Here is a 21,315-nt window from a genome sequence, read left to right as displayed (position 1 = left end):
TGTCTAATGAACAAAGACTGAATGCCTGTTTTTATATTGACATATTTTACTAAAACTTTGACTTGGAATTATTTCTTCTTTTTTTTTCTACTGTTATTCTTTAAATTTTCAGTAACAAATATGAATTACTTAGTCATTTTTGTTGAAAGGGGGACTTGTTAAAGTAGATATTTATCCCACCATGCAGTCACAATTTTAAATTCAATTAAACTCCAATTCAGTAGAGATAAGCATTCCTGTCATTCCCAATCTGGGTTTTTCTGTCTCAGAAAAATCATGTGCGCAGGCCTGTCATAGTCACAGACCTTGAGAAGACAACAGGCACCCAGAGGGTACTCTTCCTTTCTAATTCTCACCTTCAGGTCTCTAATATCGCCCAGATTGGGAACTAAAAAGCTATGCCCTACTTCAAAGCCTTTTATATATGTAACTACTGAAGCAATCTTCCTTCCAGGCTTCCAACTCTAAATTTCAAAAATCCCTAGATCACTCATTGTCTGTCCAACTCTACTTTTGCCTGCTCTGTGAACATTCCATGATTCCTCAAACAGATATACTCAATATCTTCATTTATCCAATTTTATTTAACAATTTTCTATGATGCTCTCCAGAACAAGTTTTAACACAGTAATCTTAATCTGCTCTTAAATTGCAAACTCCTTGAGGTTAGGGACTGTGTCTCATTTTTCTTTATATTCTCTATACTTTTAGCACAATAGAATATTGCACCTATGAGTAATTTCATTTAATTAAATTAAGCAAATATCCAACTTTAGTCATTATTTCTGCTTCTAACCTGCCACTGAAATCCTGTTTCCATCACAATTCTAGGTAACAGAATCACTTTCTCCCAAGAATAAGATATGGATACTGGTGGCAAGAATATTTGACTTCTGGAAGGAATAAATGGAAAGCAAGTTGTTTTTTTAATCACTAATAGGACTACATTTAGAAAAAAGAAACTTGAACAGCAGTTTTGGTGACACAAAATCTGGATATTTTATATTTTAGCTGTATATTGATTAGTAGGATTAATAGACTAGTTTTTCAAACATTATGTCATTGGGAAAGTCATTCCAAGCTTCAACTACCTGGCTGACACTGTATTTTTGGAATAAAATACATTCTTAGTAACAAACTTATAATAATAAAAAACAACGGGCACTGTCAACAGCACAACTCACATCAATCCTAGAAGTGTATTCTTTTCATTTCTCAGTTTAGTTGATACACTGAGCTATATACAATGATAGATCTTTTTCAAATTTTATGATCCATCTTGAGTAGAAGGTTTTGTAGTGTTGTCAGGTATAAGAGTTATGTATACTCCACAAATATTTGTCATATCACAGAAAGCTTCAACTTAGGAAGGAGTGTATAACTTTCCCTGTTATGTGTAATCCCACTGAGTTGCCATGTTTCATGTTTCGACAGTAACTATAACTGAAAAGGCAGAGCAATAGAAAGATAACAGCGAACATCCAGAAATGTTATTTTATAATATGGAATTTGTTAGTCTACAATTTCCACTGTAGGCTTAAAAATGAGAGAAAAACATTTTCAGTACATTTTTAATATTTATCACTAAATTTACTCCAACAGAAGAATTTCCCCATTGTACAAATCTAGAAGGAATTTGTTTTCAAAAACTGCAAGTTTTTTATTTAATAAAATACTCTTCCATAAAAAAAATTAAGTTCTGATATGTGATAAAACATGGATGAACCTTGAAAACATTATGCTAAATGAAATAGTCCAGACAAAAAAAAAGGACAAATGTTGTGTGATTCCACTTATCTGAAATATCCAAAAGAGGCAACTTAATAGAAAAAGAAAAAAGGTTAGAGGTGACCAGAAGCTGTGGAGATGAGGGAATTGGGGAGTTAGTTACTGCTTAATGATTACAGAGTTTCAAGTTGATGAAAAAGTTGATAATAGATAGTGACGATGCTTGTACAACATTGTGAATATAATTAATGCCATTGAATTGTACACTTAAAAATGTTAAAAATCGCAAATTTTAGGTTACATATTTTACCACAAGAGATACCCTGAAGAAATTTCAATTCGTGGTCTGTGCCAAGGCCAAAAGATAGGAAAGGATACAAATGAATTTGGAACAGGAAGGGTCAGAAATTCTTTTCCTACTGCATTCTGTTCAAAAGATCTCTCCCAACCACCCAAATAAGGTGAGAGCCATAGTGTAAGGGAGAAAAAAAGACATCCAAAACAGGGCAACTGAACTAAAGAGGAAAAAAAGACTGCGACTTGCTCCCAGGGACTGGAGAAAATTTATGCAGAAGGCAAAATCCATCAGTGTCCCATTAATTATCTTCTTCATATTCCTCTTCTTCCCCCTTATCATCATCTTCATCTTTCTCAACTTCATCCTCATCCCTTCTTCATCAATATCTTCAAAACCTTCATCATCATCATCCTTATCTTTTTCTCATTCCCTTCTTCATTGTCCAAGTCAGGAGCCAATTAGTACTGTAATGGATTTGGCCAAATATCATCTTTGATGACTTGTCCTAACTCATCTGTAACTGCATCAGAAAAGCTCCCTGGTTCCTCATGCTGTCCCTTCCTGCTGGCTTATTCTGCACTGGCCTTGAATGTTTGTCTAATCCTTTCCAGATTTCCAGTGGAGTTTGAAAAAGGATTGCCACTCTCATTCACATGAAATTCTTTGGACAGACTTTATGTTCAAAGTAAGGATTTTCATAAAAATAAAAATCTATTCTGTAACCTGATTTAATATCTTCAAATCCTGACACTTCAACTTTTTTCAAACAATGCAGAGCCTCTTCATCCTCTTCTCCAACCGTTGTAGTCACTTGTGGATGGCTGACAAAGGTTGTTATCCCCAAATTTGGGTTGGGTGATCAGTTATGACCTCTTCTGAAAAAAATTGTTCATTTCTCTCCTACTTTCTAAATCTCCTCACATGCTTGTTCATTAAGTCTGTTTATTTCACTTTGTACTCCATCAACATGTTTAATTTGTTTCTGTTACTACAAGGAACAAAAGGACTTATACTAGAGACAATTATTCTGTGTGTGTGCTGCAGATGGTTATCCTACTTTCTGTACCTAGGGAAGCAGTAGAAAGGTCTTTTACAGAGATGCCTTCTGAAATTTTTTAATAAAGAGGCCACTGACAAATTGGGCCAGATTGCAGGATACTAAATGTTTTGCCATGTTTTCCTAGTCTAATTCCAATAGTTTTCTTTAAGCTATCTTTCTTTATTTCAAGTTTCTCTTCCTAGTTCATGCTTCCTGAAGAAAACTCAGCAAAAAGCAGAAAGGGTTTCCTCCTTAGCCAAGATAGAACTCAAAGAAATGAAATCTGCCAGTGTTTCGGTATTTTCTGTGTTAAAATCATCCAGCACACCCAACTATCATTCTCAGAAGCATTTCTAAGTGTAATAAGGTGATATAATATAATTACATGATACTAAAGTTGCATTCATTCATTCAAATGCAAACAGGTAGTGTGGTGGAGAATTGCTGATACTTCTGTTACAAGATTCCAGGGCAGGAGGAATAGGGGAAACTGAGACAGGAAAAGTAGAACAAGGCCAAACAGTGTGAGTAATTTGTACAAATAACATACTATCATCCCCAGCCAAGGATACTCCAAGAGCAAATATTTAAAGACCTCCCAGCTAGAAAATGCAGAAAGTAGGGGGAAAGGGGAAAGGGGAAAAAAGGCAGTTTTACTCGCTAATGAAAAAGCCAGCAGTCTTGGGGATTGGCAAGATAAAGTTGCCAGGATTCTGAGAAGACCATGACAATGAAACCTTGAGACTTAATCTGTACCAAGATACTCAGCAAAAGAGTCTTTGAAACCTATAGACAATAGGGTATATTACTCCTCAAACTTTGGTCCAGACACTCACTTTTCCAGATTATCAGGAAAATCCCATCTCTGCTCCAAGCTGGATGAAACAAGGTAGATTTGATTGCTTTATTTTTTAATAAAGGTCTATGCTTTAATTGCTTTAATAAATTGGCTTTTCACAATGCAGTCAAGGTCTCTTGTATAAATTCATTTATCTGAGAAGACAAGGATCGAGGATGAGGACAGTCCTCTCCCACCAACCCAGGGGCTGTCCGGCAACACCTCTCTGCCTATAACACTTCCACTCTTCTTTGTATAGTATTGTTTCAAACTTTTCCACTCTCCTCCAACACCTACAAACACCTCTTCTCCTCCTTCACTGCTGATCTCCACCTCCTACTATTTATGCCTTTATATGAATGTTGCTTGGACTAGTGACTTGCTACTGACAATAGAATAAAAGAAAAGTAATAGGATGTCAGTTCAGAGATTAGGTGACAAAAAGGCTGTATGTTCCATCTTGCCACTCTATCTCTTGCTGTTCATTGGATCATTCACTTGGGAGGATGTAAGCTGCTGTGTTTTGAGTAATGTTATGGAGAAGCTCATGTGGCAAGAAACGGATGTGTGCAGCCAACATCCAGCAAGGACGTCAGCTCTGCCAACAGCCATGTGAGTCAGAGTGGAAGAAAATTCTGCCCAAGTGCAGCCTCCAATGACTGCAGCCTCAGCTCATACCTTGATTGCAGCCCTGTTAGAGACTCTGTTCCATAGGATGAATGACTCACAGAACTATGAAATAATAAATGTTTGTTGTTTTTATGCCTCTAAAAGACAGGGTAATTCGTTATGCACCAATAGATAGCTAACATAGCAAGTAATGTCTTCACAAAAGAAAATGATGCAATTAGATAATACTACCTCATCTTTCTATAAATCAACCTCCCACTCCTGCCCCACATATTATGTTCCCTCCTATGACAATGGGAGAAACATTGTTAGTCCTACCTGAATCAAACTGTAATCTTTGCTGCCTTGAGCCTTGTCCGATGCATCTGCTCTGCTCCTGAGACTCTGCAGGGGAAGACATCCGGTCAGTTCCCAGAGGGTGAGACACAGGACTGAGAGCTGCAACTCCAGTGAAGGCCATGGTTAGTAAGCAGTAACACAGACCTGTGAACAAAATATTTTGCGAACACGGGAAAAGAGCTATTAGTTCTAGTTTTAGGGACTTGGTAATATTTAAGGAGAGGCCACTTGAATTGGTCATTGCAACTGCTATTACTTCACTGTCTACTTTTGACTTCAGGAGATTCGAGCTTTGCCTTTCTTAACTTTCTTTTGTTCCCATATATACGTCTATGGCAATGTATTCACTTTGAGAATGTCCCAGGGAAAATGGTGCTAGGGTTCCCAATTATGTTTCTTGGAAGCCTAAGATTTTATAAAGCAGTTTCAAGGATACTACCAAAGCTGAACTCAAATAAATATGCAAATCTGTATATATAATAACAAACTGTAGTAAATACTAACCTATCCAAATTCTATACAAAAACTCACTAACTTTTCAGCAAGATATTATTGCATTTTTTACAAATATTGGAATAGAGGGTCTTTTGCTATTTTTCTAAGTATATATTTGTATGTATATATGTTGTCATTGGTTAAAAAATGACATCAATGCTTAATTTTTTAATTAAGGACTACTTTCAAGTGTGAATGAGTGGATATTTATATATCCCTATCCTATATAATAAAAGTCTAATATGCTAAGTGTCTGATTGTCCAGTCAACGAATCAAAGCATAATATGCTAATGATATGCTAAGGCTGCTCAACCACTTGCTAATGGTAGACATACATCATTATACGAGTGTCAAAAACCATAGAATGTACAACACCAAGAGTAAGGTTTAATGTAAACTATAGACTTTGGGTTTTATAGGTTCAGATGGAACAAATGTACCACTCTGGTACAGAATGTAGATGGTGGGGGAGATAGTGTGTAGAGGGAGGACAGGGGGGATATGGGAGCTCTCTCTACCTTCTGCTCAATTTTTCTGTGACCCTAAGGCTGCTCTAAAAAAAATAGTCTATTTAGAGAGACTATTTACATTGTACTAGTATAATTTGAAATTATTTTTAAGTGGATAGTTTGCAGTACACTCTGAATTTGCAAATTGACTTTAATGCTTAGCAGGATTTTAATAATAATACAAAAAGAACAGAGGACCTGAAAAATAATAATGAAAATCCCAAGGGAAGGAACAAAAAATGAGAACACAGCATTAATAAACCAACACAAGAAGTTATTTTATTCAAGAAAATGAAAATAAGATTCATATTATTATCATAGCACAGCCATTTTTTAATATCTTATGAAAGCTGATAAACACAACAGATAACATTTATGAAGGGCTAACTATATTCCAGGCACTCTTACTAAAGATTTCATAAGCAGTAACTCTTTAAACCATTGCAAAAAATTCCATAAAGTGGATACTACCATTTTATAGATGAGTTGATGAAGTATGTTAATAGGTTTTCTAGTATAGAAAGATGTTTACATTTCTAAAAAAAACATACTTCGTGGTAACATTGTATTGTTGTTTTCAAAATGCTGCTAGGGTTTTTTATTAATATTTTAACTAGGATTTTCTATTGATGATACTAAGTGAGACTGATCTAAAAAATCCTATATAAAAAAAGCCCAGTATGCAAATTGACCAAACCATGGAATGACCAGTGTAATGACTGGTTGCTATGACATGCACTGACCACCAGGGGGCAGGCAGACATTCAATGCAGGAGCTGCCCCAGACCGCAGGCCCCAGGCCAGCCAAGGCAGGTGCCAGCGGCTCCCCCCTCCCCCAGATCACCCCGTCAAGGGAGGCAACTGGCGAGCAGGTGGCGCCAGGCCGGCCAAGGCAGGTGCCAGTGGGCCCCCCCCCCCCGCCCCCCCAATTGCCCCACAGATCGGCACTGATTGCCTACCACGCCTAGGGATCCTACCCGTGCACCAATTTCATGCACTGGGCCTCAAGTAGAATATAAAATTTAATCTTAAATATCTTTATTGTGGACTCTTGTGAATTAAAAATACAAAGACTTTTACCAGTTTTGAGCTTCATGTTATCTTCTTGCATATATTGCAATTTCTTTTTTAAAAAATATATTTTTATTGATTTCTGAGAGGAAGGGAGAGGGAGAGATAGAAACATTAATGATGAGAGAGAATCATTGATTGGCTGCCTTCTGCTCACACCCTACTGGGGATCAAGCCTGCAACCCAGGCATGTGCCCTTGACAGGAATCAAACCCCAACCCTTCAGTTCGCAGGCTGACGCTCTATCCACTGAGCCAAATCAGCTAGGGCTGTAATTTCTAATATAGTTATCTTGGTGCTATACTATTTGGTACATAGTTATTCATAATTGTTTTGTATGAATGTGAATATAAAACAAAATTCTATTTTGTTTCATGATCCAGTCTAAAATATCTATTTTTAATAGAAAATGAGATGATCCTATTTACATTTATTGATATAAAGAGTATGTTTACTCTTGGTTCTGCCATATTCTTTTATGTTACATTTTTGTTTTTAACTTTGTAAAATTCCTTCACTCTGTGTGCTTTATGGAATTTTTTTTTTTTAAATATATTTTATTGATTTTTTACAGAGAGGAAGGGAGAGAGATAGAGAGTTAGAAACATCGATGGGAGAGAAACATCGACCAGCTGCCTCCTGCACATCTCCCACGGGGGATGTGCCCGCAACCCAGGTACATGCCCTTGACTGGAACCGAACCCGGGACCTTTCAGTCCGCAGGCCGACACTCTATCCACTGAGCCAAACCGGCTTTGGCAAATTTATGGAATTTTTATTTTATTCTTTCTAATTGTTGTAATTATTTCTTTATACATTAACTGCATTTCTCTATTTTTAAAGACTGACTGTTAATTTGCTAAAATAAGTAATGATGAAAATTAATATTTCTTGTTCTTCCTGTCTTATTTTATTACATAATTATTAGATATTATCTTGTTATAGTTTACCTTGGTGTTGTTAAATATGTTAGACTACTTATTTATTCCTTTATATGATTTTCTTTGAATCTTGACCATTATACAATCAATGCCCTTCTCATCCAAATTGTTTAGATATATAATTTTATATTGTCAGGGTCTACAAGATTTATATTTTATTATTTTGCTCTAATTCTCATAATCTCACATTTCAAATGAACAGTTATATACATTCAATGTTTACAGTCAGTCCTTGATTCAAGCTATCTCCTTTTTATCTTTTAGAAAATTAAATTCCATTCTCTATACTGGTGCTTTCTTGAGGATGGGTTTGTGAGAATAATAGTTCATTAGTTCTTGCATGTTCAAAACCATTTGTTTACACTTGATAAACTTGAAAGACTGTTTAGAACAAAAATAACCCTTACCTCTTACTTTATTTTCTTTGGTATAATTTGGGCTTTCCTCTGCTGATATTAAATGACTATTCTGCAGTGAATGTTGTATTAAAGAATTCTGAGGCCAGTCTCAGTATTTTCCTTTTTAATTTACTGATTGTTTTTGCCTGCATACCCCTAAAATTCTTTATTATATTTAAATTATACTTACTGTACTAGGACATACCCTGATGGTGATGATTCTGTGGCATTTTCCCCTAGAAATCATATGTCCTTAAAAATAAAATTTCAAGTCTTCTTTCATTTCAAGGATTTTTATTTTTATTTTTTGAGAGAGAGAAAGGAAGGGGGAGGGAGAGAGAGATAGAAACATTAACGCAACAATGGGCTGCCTCCTGCACACACCCTGCTGGGAAGGGAGCCTGAAACCTTGGCATGTGCCCTGACCAGTATTGGAACAGGTGACCTCTTGGTGTCTGGGTCGGCACTCAACCACTGAGCCACACCAGTCAGGCAAGAATGTTTCTTTTTTAATATAAAATATTATGTTTAAATATTTATTATTTTCCATTATTTACTTTTCTTCTTCAGGTTCTCTAATTAGGTATGTTAGATTAACTTTCCTATCTTCCCCATCTTTTATGTGCTCTCTAATCCTGATTATCTCTTTATTCCCATTTCATTTTGCTAGTCTTTCTCATTTGTGCCCTCTTTCCCTTACTGTACTTACCTCAGAGTGTCTTTTACCTTGTAATTCTTCCATAGTCATTCTTAATTTAGGATGATTTTAATTTTCTTCTGCTTCTTTCTTGAGTTTTTCCAGCTTTGGGTCATCAGCTCTTACTGTTTCATCAACACACTCAAGTTCTTGCATTTGTGCCTTGTAGTTCTCATTCACAGAAGCAATTTCTTCACTGTATCCTTATGAAAATTCATAGCAGAATGCTAGGACAAATTTTTCAACTTATCCATGCTAACCTTGTTATAGTGTGTGTTCTTTAGCATTTGGTACATTGTGCGGCTCTTCTGTCTTTTCCTATATTGTTTTTGTATTGGTACTGTGGCTATTCTTTTTCTCATAATGAACAGAGTTAGTTTTTCTCATCTAGGTTCCTGGGGAGAGGAGAGGGGGAAATAGCTATCTGGGATTTACAAAGTTGTGGTCTTCTCTGCTACTTCAGAGATAGACTGCTCTCTGCAGATATAATTCCTCTGTTTAATCTTTCTGTAGCCCATCATTACTTCAGACAAGACATATTCAAGAGGGCTTAGATCACCAGCTCTATTCACTTCAGTTCCCACACTGATTGCTGAAAGTAAAATGTATGTTATTGGCAAATCAAGATGAGCAATTCAGCTGCAGGAAGTATGTTTTTTTGGGGGGTTGCGATATTAGCCACTTTTTTTTAAATATATTTTATTGATTTTTTACAGAGAGGAAGGGAGAGAGATAGAGAGTTAGAAACATCTATCAGCTGCCTCCTGCACATGTCCCACTGGAAATGTGCCCGCAACCAAGGTACATGCCCTTGACCGGAATCGAACCTGGGACCTTTCAGTCCACAGGCTGCCGCTCTATCCACTGAGCCAAACCAGTGCTGGCAACCACTTTTTATACTTGCCAGGTTTCTTCCTTTGCTCCTTCTGCTAGAGCCCAGTTTCCGTTCCTGAATCCATTGTTTAATCAAAGGAAAGGGCCTTTGCACATCACAAACTCACTTTCAAGAATTATATTTGTATCAATGCTGTCTAAGATTGCATATCATTGGACCCACTATCTGCTCTCCTTTTCCTTACTTCTTCTTCTGGGACTTCTGGTTGGTCTCAGCAGGTTTGGCATCTTGTACACACACTGCAGGTAATCTACTTCCCGATTTTCCTGGAAATAGAATTTGCATGCTTTTTTAAACGTTATTATTTTTGTTGGTTGGTGTACTCTTCAGCAGGAAAAAGGGAAAGCTGCTAATTTTTGTCATCATCTTCATCCAGATTTTATTCATGTATTTACCAGTACTAATCATATGTATCACATAGTACATATATAATTTTTCAGAAATCTCTACAACCTCGAAGACATTTATTTCTCTCTATTTTCCCCCACTAATACGAGCAGATATTAATTTTTAAAAGTGAAGTCTCATCAAAATTTTCACTGGCCTAAAAATTTCCCATTGTTTCCTTTTACACCAAATTTTCTTTCCCCTAAACCCTCTTTCTCCCTCTTTTTTCAAGAATTCATATAAGAACTGGCTATACACACTGCCTAATCATCTGTATGCCTTTTCTCATAATCTTATTGATGTCTCTAATTCAAATTTATCATCATCATCGTTAACACCTTTCTTAGTGAAAAAGCACTGTTATTGGCTCATTAGGCTCTGAGTTTTGCAAGGGCACAGTTACCAAATTTCTTCACAGTGTGTGGATCCCCTGGACCTAACATAGTATGTGCCCCAAAAGGGTGCTTATTAATATGTTCAATAAACAGAGGAATTATATTTCTTTTGCTAACTAATTGGCACCTGTGAAGTATTTGCTTAAAGATAGGGTTTCAATCTTTCTGATTTCAGAAAATTTCAATGTGAGAATTTGTTTTCAACTAAGCAAATTCAAAGGGTCAGTGTTTAAAATGAAGCTTGTTATTTTGCTTATTTGGCTTCCCGCGTTGCAATGCTTAACACAGTATGGCACTAATGGAGATGTAGAGGAAAGCATATGAAAGGGAGAAAATGCTCTGGTACAGGTGACAGAAAAATTTTCACCCAGCCCAGGAATCTAAATTGAAATCCAATTCCTCCAGCAGAACTAGAATGCCCTTCCATCTTTTATCAGCCCATTGATTCTTGTCCCTGGTGGACCAGGTGGTTGGGGAATAGGAGTTACTACTCATCTTTCTGTACTCTAAGTGCCATCCCTCCTCTTGGCTCTTAAGGCATTTGAGTTGGCATTTTTCTCTACCTTTTTATAACCATAAAATGAGACTATACAAATATTGCTATTACGGTGTCATAATCAAACCTAGGAGGAAAATAGCACAAATTCTCAAAGGCAAATCACCTTAGCAAAGAAGGAATGAGGAATATCTGAGACAGGGATGAGGAAAAATGAAGATTTAATTCTTGGTAACCACTCCCTACCCAAGAAGCCACTAATACTAGAAAAGAGTTACTGCTCCCTTCTATAATATAGTCACAGATGAGAAGACTTGGAGTCAAATGAGTTGTAGTTTTCACCAACCATTTTCTATCTAGGGTCTTCTTTGAAAGAATAGCATATGGTGAATTTGCCTGGTGCAATGCTGAACATCTGGAGACACATGTCTGTTAAAGCTCACGTGTATTAGAAAAGTTGGCTATCTGTTCTCCTAATGAGAAGGTGCTACTGTTATTCAGACCATCAGGTAGATATGAAAACAAATATTTACATTGGCAGATATACTCCACATGAAAGATTTTAATAAGTTGTAAAATACAGACAATCAAGCAATACTTTCATCACCAACATTTTTTTCTCATGTGAATATGGGAAGAACTAGAGACTTTTCACCAATATTTGGGTATGTTTTATTAAACTAAAAATGCTTCTCCATACTTCACCATTCTCAGTAGTGCAACTATTTTACTGTAAATACACTTGTTATATAAGACATACTTAGTTAAAATAAAATGCCTAATTTATTCTAAGGGCTAAAATCCTTTTGACTTTAAAAAAAAATGACTCAATGACTCAAGTAACTGAAAGACTACTAAAATAACAGCACACAAATCGGAAACTCACTCTCGGGTACTCACGGAGAGCAACCCGATCACTTTATATTAGGTTATTTAAGGAGAGTTTACTACTCTTCCCCCCAGTCATATATTTTACACAAATAACCTATTTGCTCCCTACCTACCCTCAACTACCAAATGGAGACTATGAAACAAAAATGTGCTTCATGGGAATCAGTCTATAATGCCCCAATTGTTTTTATACTTACTGAAAGTGTGGATTCACCCCTTCTATCTTGTAAGTGCACACGCGCTAAATGCAGTATCTATTTTCATGGGACTCTGTAGTTTGCAAATAAACAGGACTGACTCATAGTCTAACAGAGCCAAGAAAATTCACAATAGAAAAGCGAGGCCAACCCTAGAAGAACTGGCATGAAAATGAAAAGCTATGCAATAAAAAGACTGAGAAATATTTCGATTAAAGTGTTAAGCCGTCCTGGTTTTCTAGGATGTTGGGATAAAGAAAGAGGTGAGCCAAGACTTAAGGTAACAGGCTGCCCCTGAGCCATGGTCCTCGGCAGTCGGGTCATAGGATTCCCCCCCCCCCCCCCCCTTTTTTCGTTTTTACCTCGTTAGATGGTCAACCCGGCGGCAAACAAACACTGCCGCCTCTGCCCAGGCGATAGCTCCAAGTGGCAGGCGATGGTGGCCTGCATTGAGCTCCCAGCCGGCTTCTTCTGGCCGGACACTTTGTGCCAAAGAGAGCAATAGGGGGACGACGCAGATGTCACGGATGCACAACCATGATCATGATCTGACCAGAAAGGGGAGAGAAGGAGAGCAATGGCCTGGGATCACTGCCCGGGAGCCGCCGCAATGGAGCGGTCCGCGGTGTGTGCGCGCACAGGTGCCTCAGGCCGGGGCGCCGAGAGCGGCCGCCTCCTGGGCTCGGCATCCTTACCAGCGCGCAGAAGCCCCGCTGCCGCCCAGCGCGGGTAACAGCCCCAGCCTGAGCCTGGAGAGGAAATCCCAGGGAAAGGGCGCGAAGGGAGAAAAAGGGAAGGGGTGGTGGGGGAGGGGAAGAGACCCATCTCATCAGAATTCCTCCTTCCCAAGCTCTTCTGGTGGGAACCTTTGATGGGTTCGTGCGCGCCTCCCTCCCTCCCTCCTCCTCTCCTCTCGGTGATCATCTCCCCTTCTCCCCACGCTCTCCCCCACCCTCTCCCCTCCCCTCCCTCCCCGCCGCGTGCCTCCTCCCCTCCCCCTCGCCGCCCTCCCCCTCCAGCGGCAGTAGCTCTATAGCCGCTTTAGCGGAGCCGGTGATGGGCAGAGAGCGCGCGCCGCGCAGCAGCTCCGGATCCACCGCCCTCCCCGCCCGCAGCTCCCTGCGCCCCCGCCGCTCTCGCCACCTCCGTGTCCCCCGGCTCCGGTCCCCCGCCTAGGACAGCGCCGCCGACACCCGGCCCTGCCTGCCGCCTGCGCCGCGCAGCCCTCGCGCGCGCCCGGATGGCGCTTTTCTCCCAGGACCGGTGAGTAGCCTGGAGGGCGCAGGGGATAGGGCGCCGAGGCTAAACGGGGAGAGAGCGTGTTTGCTTTAGGAGGTACCACAAACCACCTGCTGTGATTCCTCTACCTCCAGGCAGGGGTCTCGGGAGGGCTGCTCCGTGGTCCCTGAGGGGCTGTTTGATTTTCAACTCCACCTGCTGGCAACCTGAGCCCCTCTCCCTCCCGGGCAGCTCGCGGTCTCGCCTCACTTCCAGCTCTTACCCTAGCAGCAGAGGTGCATGGACCCAGCCCTCCCGTTACCCCGAACAGGATCCTCTCAGTCCTCACCGCCTCTGCGTTCCCCCTTTCTGATTTCCCGCTTCTGCCAGCCCTCCCATGCCCCCATCTGCCAGTCTGCACCCGGTCTCGCACTGACAAAGCCATCTCCACAAAGTCCGCCCCCGACCCACCTTCCCTTTTTCCAAAGCCTGGCTCCTGAGCCCCCGTGTCCCTTCGCAGAGCAATTGGTCCTCCCAGTGAATTCTGACCTCGATCCCTTGACACGACGGGGCCTCTCCAGCTTTCTGACGGTCCCCGCAGGAAATTGACACAGACACGCGGTGATCGTGGCTTATGTAGAGTTACTTTGTGTTTTTCTCGACACCTGGGCTCTTTCGGTTACAATAAAGCGTGGAAAAAAGGACAAAAACAAACCTTTTGCGACTAAACTTTTTGTTATTGTTTTTTAGAAGAGCACAGCCGTTTACAACGTTCAGATTCGTTTTATTCATTTAGAGGCAACTTAGCTAATAACAATGAACGCCTCTATTTACCTGTTTTTCCGGAATCGGTCTTAGTTCCAGGTGGAGCTATGCACCTACCTGACTGGGTAATAAATCTCCTTTAGCAACAACACATTCAAAAGCTCAGCAACTCTTAAGATTTTTTTCTTGAAAGAGAATAGAGTAACGCCAAACTCATCCTTTGAAATCTTCTTTGAATTTGCAATAAGCCAAAGCCCTTATTTATCTTTAGGTTTAGTGGCTAATAGAAGCATACAGTAGGATCAGAAAACGTACTAAAAAAAGCGAAGGCACTGTGTGGGGGCTCCGGGCATAGTGTAGTATCTTAGCATCCAGTCTTTTTTTGTAGAAGTTTTCTTCCGGCAGCAGCCCTTTCTTTTGAAACCCTGTTTAACGTTTGGGTATTTCTAATTGGCCTGAGAGAAAAAGGGGGAGTTGTGTTCAGGGAATGAATATGATCAAGGGAGATGAAGGAATGAGTGAGCACAGGGAGAGACTATTTAAATACTAAAATGTGTACTCCTGACTCCCCATGTATTGAAATCTTCAAGACAAAATTACCCCCACACAATTCGTGATTTAGTTTTTCAGAGAAGTGACAATATTATTGATTTCTGTATATTTTACTGGTCATAGGGCTTACGTTCTAAGCAATGCAGATAACAGCATTCAGAAATGGGTGTCAGAAACTTTAAAAGGTGCCCCATTTGGGTATGTGGTGTGTGGATATAAATTTCCTGGTAATAATATTATTATTGTCGTAAAGAATTTTAAAGAAATAGGAATTAAATTGCCATTGTTGCTCTCCCAGTTGATGGAGAGAAATGTGTGCTTCTTCACCTTACAGGAGCAAGTCTCTGCTCCACAAGGAATAGAGAGGGAAAGTTGAGCAATGTGTCTAGTGAGGATTGCCTTAAAATCCTGCCTTCTCAAAAGTCAAGAATTTAAAAAAAAAATTGTTTGAACTCAAATTATATCCGAGCCTTTTTTTTCCCCTCTCTTTTCTTTGTAGACACAGGCAAAAATGCAGTGAGCAAGTCACTCACAAGGATGGTTTTGTAAATGTGGAGAACTGCATCCAAAGTCAAGAAGGGTTATGATTAATGACTTTATCTTTTGTTTTTTACATTCAGAAGTTTTAGTTGGTAAAATTTAGTGCTTGACTAAGAAGACTATTCAAAATTAAGTATTTAACCTTACAATTACTGCTAATAGTCACACTGGTCATCTAGGAAGATAGATAATAGGTGAGTTATAAGATGAATAAAAAAATCATTAACTTTTTTTCTCTAAATGCTTTTATCCTTTGGAGAAAAACGGAGTGCTTACTATATGCAATAGGTCCAACAGTAATGAGGCTGTATTGGAAAAGATACATCCCAATTGAGCAAAAGGGAAAGCAAGGAGCAATGCCGACCTTGATCAATTATTGCCCATAATTGTGTAAATGATGAGTTCAAGACATATATGCTCACATAATTATAATTATGTCAACTTCCAAACAATGTCAGAATTTCTCATTTCTTTCGTAAGGATGTATGTTCATATATACATAATATTAAAATAGTCTCAGAATTGTCAATTAGAATATAAAAAATTAATCTGCAATAAAATAAGCAGGAATTTTTGTAAAGAATGTTTGGTGAGCTGGAACTCAAGTTCTGCCTCAATTTAATGTAGTTGTCATTATTAAGGCTATGCCCAACGGCTGACTATAATAACACTTGGGGAAACAAGTCGTACCAATATTTGAATGGCATATCTTTGAATATCATTGTTGTAGCTTATAATGCTCATCACTATATGCCACCTAGAGGATGGGATAGGTCTAAATTAAATGTTTACAGTGATAAAGAATAATTTTTTTAAAAATCTTGATCACTGATATTTGCCTTAATTGATAAATACAAAAGAAAGGTTGTGAAACCACTGGCAATATGATTAACTTTAAAATATTTATTTTAACTTCACTCACTTATTATATTTCTTGGAATGAAAATATATTAATTTTTCACCCATAAATGCTTTAAATTTACAATTACCCTATTTGCAGAAACTTGAAAGTCATTCCAATTAAATGAAAAAAAAATCCTTTTTATTCTTACAGTTTAAAATACATTCAAAATAACAATTTTATAGCAACAGAAACCTTTAACCAAAAAATTCAGAACTGTAGACTCATAAGTTTTAAAAAAAAATGGCTACACTTTAATTTAATTACCTTGATTATTAACACTGCTGGGGGTGGGAGTGACTCCTAAAAGAAGGAAGACTAGCAACAGGCACATTTTTCCCTTCTAGGCACTCATAGCTTTTTCCTTGACTATTATTTTTATTTTATCTTTTCAAACACAGACAACTGCTCCAATGTTAAAGAAAGTTACAGTGAACTTTGAGCACTTACATTGGTGATGCATGCTAAGATTTAAGAACTCCAACAGTGAGAATCAGACAATGACCTTGGTAAAGAGTAATGTAAAATTGTGGAAATGATATAGATTATTTCACCAATAGACTGCTTTTGTTTGAATGTTCCACGTGAAACCATTTTTGGCTTAGGTGTGGAGAAGGGGGTGGCTGAGGAAGGGAAATTAGGCAAGAGAGAAATAGAAGGAATAAAAGCATGTGGATACTTGCTTAAATTCTTTATTCAAGTAAAAGTAACTAAATGCAAATTCCATTATTTTGGTATTTGGGATAAGAGCTGTTTTCCAACTTGAATTTTTGAAAATGTCTTCTTATTTATAGCAATAAAAACACAATTTTAAAAATAAAGTGATGCACTCATTTTCTTCATTAAAACCTAGGGATTGCAGGCAAACTATTTTATGTAAACTAATTGACTTAAATACAATTCTAGGCATATTTAAAAATAAAATCTTGGAAGAAGGGGAAAAACAAAACATATACACACAACTAAAATTACAATATTAGGTAAAGAGCCAAGTAATTTATTATCTTATGATGGCAAGATGATTCAGTGGAGCGATCACTAATATTTTCATAGCTTAATATATATCTCTTATATTTTCCTATTTACCTGTGTTGATGTATTATTCAATTTTTATTGATATTTTTGCATTTTTATTTATACATTTAGAAAAGTTTGTATATTAAAAATGCTTCAAATTTTATGAATTCAAAATAATCTGCAAATTGTACTTGTAGGTATCATATTATTACATAAATGTTTACAGATGGCTTTATTTTCTATCGTTATTATATAGTGGAAGGAATATCACAAAAAGCATTCTCAAAGAGCAGATAAGCAAAATGAGTATTTCAAAACCAGCATAATGATTCCACCAAAGTTTTACAACAATGCTGTCACTCTTATAAGATCAAATCTCGTGTACAATTAAAATTCCTACAGAAAAAGAAACAAATTTAGATTCTATGATTTTACATGACATGGTGTGAAAATGATATTTCTTTAGCTGCAAATAAAATGCTTTGTATTCTTAATGGAATAAATCACAGAGTGTAGACATCAATTAGAGGATGTAGAGGGCATTGCACTTTCATTATTTTATTAATAACTTAGGTTCTTAAGTAGTTAATAGAAACAGAACTAGAACCCAGGTCTCCTAACTCCAGGCTGTATGTCTTTCTATAAAATCTCTATGCATATTTAATCTTTTTGTCACCAAAAAGAATGTTTGTGGATCCGTGTGTTTGGGTTTTTTCTTTGTCACTGTAGTCTGTGAATACATCAGGTGGTCAGGGAAGATACATTTGTTTCACAAATTTCCAAGTCTGCAATTACAAATTTTGGCATTTTTAGCTTTCTCATCACTGATGGCCAAAAAGATCAGTGAAAGTGAATGACTAAATCAATGGGGAACCATAATCATAAATGGGTAAAAAATAAACTTGCAAATGTATTCTTGGTGATATGGCTCATCAGTGTCATCTCATCTAAGAAGAGTAACATGGTAATATGGATTTGCATCTATATGGAAGAACACTACATTGTTTAAGTGTGGTGTGTCTGTGCTGATGGAAGGTAGGGGGCTGTGTGGCTGCTTCAAAAGCAGAGGGGACGGTTATCTTAGGAAATGACCTTCTTTTTTTGTTGTTGTTAATCCTCGTCCACCTGAGAGAAACGTCAAGAGACACATCTACTAGCTGTACCCTTCTGCAGGCACCGAGACCAGGGGGAGTTGAGCCTGCAATCATCCAAGAGCAACTGCTCTGCTCAACTGGTAGTCATGCCCTTGACCAGAATCAAACTCAGGACCTCTCATTCCATGGAAGAGGCAGAGTCTCTTTCCACTGATCCAAACCAGCTAGGGCAAGAAATGACCTTCTTTTAATTAGTTAAGATGCAGACTTAACTGAAAGGCTACCATAACCTAATTTCTTTGGAGTCTAATTTAGCTTCCACTTATTGAGGGCCTCCTACTGGCAAGATCTGAAGTGATGACTACAGACACCAGGATGAGTATAATACAGGTTCTGACCTCAAGCGGCTTACAGTATAACTAGAGAGACAGATAAGAACAAACAGAGAAAGGAGTGATGGGATACCAGCTGGCATTAATCTAGGGCATCTACTATATTACTGAACAAGGTGTCCAGAGGAAAAAAAGACTACAACTTACTCTTAATATGTCTTGCCAAAATGGATGGCGGTATGCCATGACTGAGTGCTGGCACAAAAATAACCCCCTTTAAAATAGCATATGTTTACATTGCTTTCCATATTATTTTAACTTTGAGAAAATATTGTTTTTTTAAATGTAAGAACCATTATTATGAATTGATATAGGATGTCTCACACTAATGAGTGGTTATTCAATTGTAGCTCATAGGGTCATTTTTGAAGGAAATTTAACTAATTTTACATTTTAACATAAGTTTGAAATATCAATTTTGTCTTTTAAGGAACCTAAACCTTTAAAGTTAATTCAAATGAAATACAGAAGAGGAAGTAAATGGAAGCAGCAAACAACATTTGTAGTATTAAAAGTTAAGAATTAAAAGTTCAGCCAGAACCAGTGTGGCTCAGTGGATAGAGCGTCGGCCTGCAGACTTGAAGGTCCCGGGTTCGATTCCGGTCAAGGGCATGTGCCTGGGTTGCGGCCACATCCCCAGTGGGGGACGTGCAGGAGGCAGCTGATCGATGTTTCTCTCTCATCGATGTTTCTCTATCCCTCTCCTTCCTCTCTGTAAAAAATCAACAAAATGTATTTAAAAAAAAAAGAATTAAAAGTTCATAAACTGCTTTAACAAAATATATTTCAATTTAAACAGGCAATTTTAACTCTCTGTATTCCATTGATGCTGATAGATATTTATTGAGTAGGTATGACTATATGATGCAAAGGGACATAGGGCTGTTAATGATAATGATGGCATCACTGCCTTGACCTGGAGGAGACAACTATTTCAATAGCCAATCCCTGCTGATTTATAAGACCTAGGAAGGGTCTTGAATAATTGATTTATTATTTAAGACCTCTGACTTAAGCATGAATCACTGATTCTAGTCCCTGTTCTCCAAGGGCTGCGTGAGGGCAGTCAATCTAACTTATCTCATTTGTCCACATCAACAGCCTGGTGGTGTTTGTCTGTCTCACTGATTGGCTAAGCAATGGTTACAGAAATGGGTGTGGGAAAGACAAGCAGAGGTGTTGATAAGTATTTCACATGGAAAATGAAGAAACTGGAGACATCCCCTGCTGTTTCTGATACATTGCTTGCTTAGATTAAGGGGAATATAGATCAAATCATGGTCAGAGCTGTCTGGAGGGATGGCAGATTCAGCAGAGAGTTAAATTTAGGACACTTGCAACAGTTTGGGAGAGCCATTTTTTTCATATAAAACTGAGATGCCATTGGAGCCAGGCAAGCTGACAGCTTGAGTATAGCATTTCCATTTGGTAAGCGTGTCTGTAAGACCCTTTCTCACATTGTTAGTCATTGAGTCTGAGTTGACCCATCCTCAAAAGAAGATGTTAGGTCAGAGAGTCATAAAACCTCCATGGGTAAGGAGTTCAATTTTAAAGAGAGCTCAGTAGCAAGCTAATAGCTACTTTTCAAAAGATGTTTACATGGCAGGGGTGTACCCCCTGTGCTAGGGAGGTGATCCATCCAAAACCTCAAAGGGTGAAGGCTGTCTTCCCTTTCCAGAGTTTAGTCACAGAAACTTATATCTCACAGATCTTTTAGGGATGTAGGGCCCCAGATGTAGAGAGCATACTGCAGCTTACTGGAGAGCTGCAAACTGTGTGCATTGGTTTGGGTGTCAGTTAAAGGATGCCAATTTTTGGATTAGCTGAAATGAAGGTATAAGTAGAAATGTCCAAGTAAGGCACATATTTTCTTTAGTACCCAAATATTCCTGTGAGGCGTGGGACATCTATTTTGTTGGTTGGAGTTGAACAGACCACAGTTTTTCTTTGACTACCAGGGAGATTGAATATTGCAAATCTGCCCATATAGTCCCAACAAAGTATATTTGACAAGCAAAGCCCTGACTTGTCTGGGATTATCAGCCACCCTAGCTGGTGGAAGCATGATAACACCACAGTCAAGGCATTGCTAACATTAGCTTCTGACTTTGTCATCAACAGGATATCATGATACAGTTAAAGCTTTGTACAGTAGAGGGTAGAGGCACACATACTGCCTACCTGACTGATGGAAAATGGCAGAGGAATTTAGCTACTCCTGGAGATAATCTGTAGTAAATTTGGGAGTTACTACAAATGTATATTGGTGTCCATAGAATGTGAGTTGGTATTTGTCCTCAGAAGCCAGTAGGATAGAAAAGAAGGTATTGACACCATCCTAGATAGTAAATGAAATGTTTATTCTGGTAATAGATTCAGTTACATGAGCTGTTGGTGACAATCCATTCTTAGCTTCAAGTCCTCAGTATTTTTCACTACTCATACTGGGCTGTTGTATTAAAATACTGCATCTCTTGCCTCCGATGCTGTCTTCAAGTCTGTAATTGGGGGTGTGTTTTCCTTTTTTCCTCCCAGGATTTTATACTGTTTCTGTTGGACCATGTGGGGGGAAACAGGGAGATGAGTAGAAA

General features: G+C 38.3%; 1 protein-coding gene and 1 long non-coding RNA gene across 3 annotated transcripts in view; one reads left to right on the top strand and one right to left on the bottom strand.

The window, feature by feature from the left end:
* Window positions 1-12,653, bottom strand: part of LOC139013117 (uncharacterized) — a 61,301-nt gene extending 48,648 nt beyond the window's left edge. Inside the window, exons 1-2 of the long non-coding RNA XR_011471934.1 lie at window positions 12,608-12,653; window positions 4,852-5,016 (exon numbers count right to left, since the gene is read on the bottom strand). This is a non-coding gene — a long non-coding RNA (uncharacterized lncRNA). The remainder of the gene's footprint in view (window positions 1-4,851; window positions 5,017-12,607) is intronic.
* Window positions 12,477-21,315, top strand: part of FUT9 (fucosyltransferase 9) — a 149,642-nt gene continuing 140,803 nt past the window's right edge. Inside the window, exon 1 of one of the 2 annotated variants that reach the window (XM_070419307.1) lies at window positions 12,477-12,508. The gene's annotated coding sequence lies outside the window, so the exon portion shown is untranslated. Of the gene's footprint in view, window positions 12,509-13,417; window positions 13,509-21,315 lie in introns of those variants that run through there. The other variant, XM_070419306.1, reaches the window with a different exon arrangement.

The sequence above is a fragment of the Myotis yumanensis genome, unplaced genomic scaffold (assembly GCF_028538775.1).
Source record: "Myotis yumanensis isolate MYYU_CA2020_CCGP unplaced genomic scaffold, mMyoYum1.0.hap1 SCAF_6, whole genome shotgun sequence".
NCBI classification, from domain to species: domain Eukaryota; kingdom Metazoa; phylum Chordata; class Mammalia; order Chiroptera; family Vespertilionidae; genus Myotis; species Myotis yumanensis.
This window is presented reverse-complemented; position numbering and strand designations above follow the sequence as displayed.